General features: G+C 35.1%; 1 pseudogene; it reads right to left on the bottom strand.

Moving 5' to 3' along the window:
- Window positions 1–317: 317 nt before the first annotated feature.
- LOC133780316 (uncharacterized) lies at window positions 318–2,563 on the bottom strand (annotated as a pseudogene).
- Window positions 2,564–4,388: the final 1,825 nt, after the last annotated feature.

The following is a 4,388-nucleotide window of genomic DNA, read 5'->3' as shown; positions in this document are numbered from 1 at the left end:
TGGTATTTTTGTTTCATTTCATAGCTCCCTAAGAGCATCTCCAATGCAAATTACCCCAACCATTGCCTAAAATGTCTAAATCAACTAAAAAATATAATTTTTTATTTTCTCTCTCATCCACATCACTTTTGGCAACATATTTCTTAAAAATACTCCAATGCAAGCTACCCTAAAAATTGCCAATCATGGTCCCCACATATTATTATTTAATATATCAGTTTATAATTATAAATATTATCATACTAAATTTTTTAAATTCATATATTAATATAAATAAATAGTACATGATATTTAAATTAGACTAAATTTAAAAAAAAACTTATAAAATGACATAATCGTAATTAATCAATCTAACATAATTAAAAAAAACTAATTAAAATAATTTCCAAATTTTGACCATATGTGTTCCACCAAGTCTGCTTGAAGATTGCGATGAATATTTCTATGACGAATTTCAGCATTTCTTTGCAGCATTGTCGGGAAGTCGGAAATAGGTCAATGCAATACTTCAACTGTTGGGGTGTCTGTAGGGCCGTCATCATAATTAAAATCAACCAAACTCTCATATGCATCTCTTTCATCCTCGACAATAATATTGTGCAATATGATGCATGCATACATAATATCTTTGAGAACATCTCTTTGCCAAAAACTTACTGGTCCTCGTACAATAGCAAAACGAGATTGAAGTACTCCAAATGCTCGCTCAACATCTTTACGTACCGCTTCTTGGCATTGAGCAAATAATTTTCTTTTCTCTCCTTGAGGTAGTAGGATAGTTTTAACAAATGTACCCCACTCTAGATAGATACCATCTGCTAGATAGTACCCCTTGTTGTATTGTGTGCCATTTATTGTAAACTCAACTCTTGGAGCTTGCCCTTGTAAGATTTCAGTGAATAATGGGGATTAATTTAACACGTTCAGATCATTATTGGATCCCGGAACACCAAAAAATGCATGCCATATCCAGAGATCTTGTGATGCAACTGCTTCGAGAATGATTGTTGGCCTACCGTGATCACCTCGCGTGAATTGTCCTTTCCATGCAACTGGGCAATTTTTCCATTCCCAGTGCATACAATCAATGCTTCCCAACATGCCTGGAAAACCACGCACCTCCCCTATTTGAAGTAAGCAACGAATGTCCCCAGCATTGGGCCGTCTTAAATATTCGGTCCCAAAAATATCATTCACTCCTCGAACAAAATTGACTAGACATTCAATAGCGGTAGTTTCACCATTTCGAACATACTCATCAACATAATCGGCAGGCGCTCCATATGCCAACATTCGCATAGCAGCGGTGCACTTTTGTAATGGCGAAAGCCCCCTTCTACCGACTGCATCAAACCTCGTAAGGAAATGCTCTGAATGATTTTCTAGAGCTTGCACTATGCGTAGGAATACATGTCTACGCATTCTAAACCTTCTTCGAAATTGATATTCTGTATACACCAGTTCATCAAAAAAGTAGTCATCGAACAAACGTTGGTGTCCTTCTACATGACCTCTATCAATGTGGGCTCTCTTTCTTCCTTGTCTTGTTGAGCTACCCTCATCCATGAGCGCTTTGAAATATTGATCATCATGATCGTCAGTACACTCTGCAATTATGATATCCTCTAGACTCATATTGTCGTATGGATTCGGAGAATTTGGCGAATCCATTGTTAAACTTAGAGTATATGATATTTGGGAATGAAAGATGAATGAAAGAGTAAAATGAAGGATTGAATGGAGAGTTGAGTAAAAGGAATATTGAAATTTGGTATTTATAGACATGGTAACCATTTAAATATAGTCGTTAAAATATAACCGTTTAAATATAGCCGTTAAAATGTAGCCGTTAAAATATAGTCGTTGAAATGTAGCCGTTAAAATGTAGCTGTTAAAATATAGCCGTTGAAATGTAGCCGTTGAAATATAGTCGTTGAAATGTAGCCATTGAAATGTAGCCGTTAAAATATAGCCGTTGAAATATAGCTGTTAAAATATAGCTGTTAACATAAAGGATAATTTATTTAAATAAAATAAAATACATAATAATGCGGTTGATAAAAATATATAGCAATTACAACTTCAGGATATTATTCTTAATATAAGTACAGAAGTTTTCATGATCTTTCTTTTGTTCATGAGTCATATGCGACGTGTCCATGATGAAATAATCCATGTATTTTGTCATCCTATTATCTTCTGCCTCTTTCTCCTTTATCGCCACCAATTTCTCCAATGCAGACGCTTTCCGTTCACTAATCTTTATAAATCTAGCATGTGTATCTTTTTTTTCCTTCCCTTTTCTCTTTGCTGCCTTTTGGCCAGTAGAGCGCACTTCACGTACTTCATCATCACTGATGTCTGCATTGGAAGAAGAAGTAAATGCCCCTGTATCTGACACCTTTGTTCTCTTACCACCTTTTGGTTGGTACATTGTATTCCATTTCAGCTCATCCTTTAGCAATCTCCAACAGTCCACAAGCAGAAAATTTGAGTTGTTATTTTCAGATTTGTACAATTGATGTGCATTCTCAAGAATTTGCTCATCAGACCAACCACTGTGATGTGCTAATTGAACTCGTTTATAACATCCATTGAATCACGCCACCTTTTGATTCATCTTGTTCCAATGGTCTTTGCATTGCCTTCCAATCCTTGCTTGCTCACCTTTTTGGTTGGTGATAACTCTAGGATTTAGAGTTATTCTTATAATCTTTGAACTTGCTTTTCAAATTAAAAAGAGTAATGAGTCCTTGTTTATTGTAAATTTGTTAGTTTTAGTGTATTATTCTAGGTAGTGAGTCCATGTAAGAATTAGTTATATATTGTAATATTTTTCAGTGTTTTTATGTAAATTACTGTGTTGTGTTAATCAGGAAAGGAAGCTTAAGAAAATATATGAAAGGGAAAATGCTGGAAGTAAGGGGAAAACAAATTCTGAAAGGGGCGTGTCGCTACATCAATGCTGCAAGATTACCACACAACAATTCAAGAGATCAGACAGGTGACAGGGTAAGAGGCCAGCTGGACTTAATGAGTGATATCAGCGCCTATGTGGCGAGAATTTTAAAAAAACTTAAATCAGCTGGGTGATGTGGCACGTGGAGGACAAGGTGGGAATTGACTTTCCTATTAGGGTAAAGCAAAGTACCCTAAAAAGGAGGGGGGCAGCCGCAACATAGGGGAGACCCATATTTTTTCTGAAAAAAAAAAAAAGAACTATCACCATTTTTGGAGAGAAAACAAGTACAGGAAGAAAAGCTGAAGAAAACCGAGAGAAAATACAAAAAGGAAAGAGGACCACGGCTGACGCCAAGGAGGATTTCAACTCATCAACTCATTCTACTCTTTCTTTCTTCCTTTTAATTGTGTATTATATTCTCTCCATCTAATTTGTGAACAAACTCCATGGATTTGCTAATGGCTACTGGTTTTGTATTTCTATTATTAAACATGAACTAATCCTTAGAGGTTTGGGTGGTTATGAACCCTACAATATGAATTAATGTTTTGATGCATGGTTAAAGTAATTGTATCCTTGTTCAATTAAGTGTGACTACTGCTATTGATTGTTATAAACTGGCCATAATTATCAATTACTGAGCTAGATCTAAGTTTGGAAAAACTTAAGCTAGCTGAACCCATTTAATTGATGCAAGAAACTTCCCTATTTGTAGGTAAATTTTAGTGGTGAAATAGGGATATTTTTCTGCCTTGTATAACACAAGATTTGATGCTTAATAGACTGTTTGCAATCTGGTTTAATACAGGAGTGTGTTGAGAGGGTTGTAAGCATTATACAGTGGGTTTTGGAAAAGACTTACTTGGCGTTTTTGAAATCTGTTAACTCTGGATGTAATTGCAGAACCATTGCTGAACTTATGCTATAACAACTGGAAAGGAATTATAGGGGAATTAACCACCCAGATCACGTGTTCACATAGAATTTCCTCACAGACTTGATTTCTCTTGGTTCCATTATTTTAGTTTAATTAATTCTGCATATATACTTTTAATTCCAGATTCATTTACCCATTATTCCCTTGAATTGGTTATTGTCTTTTTGAATTGTTTTTAGTTGATTTTACAATAATTTAGTTTAAAATCCATGTGGAGACGATCTCACTTTACATTATATTACTTGTGCGGCTACGTATACTTGCGTATTTTAATTGCTATAATTTTCGCAACAAGTTTTTGGCGCCGTTGCCGGGGATTTTAAATTAAATTCTGTTTTATCAACTAATTTGCAATTTATTTCTGTTGTTTTTAAATCTGTTTGTTCTGGCTGTATACTTTCAGGTTCTCTAGTGTATGAACAAACAAGAAGACTTTGAACTTGCTCCTATTGACCCCGAGATCAAACGTACTTTTAGAAAGAGGAGAAA

Source organism: Humulus lupulus, chromosome 5, assembly GCF_963169125.1.
Source record: "Humulus lupulus chromosome 5, drHumLupu1.1, whole genome shotgun sequence".
NCBI lineage: Eukaryota > Viridiplantae > Streptophyta > Magnoliopsida > Rosales > Cannabaceae > Humulus > Humulus lupulus.
The sequence above is the reverse complement of the archived record's forward strand: the minus strand, read 5'-3'. Positions and strand labels throughout refer to the sequence as shown.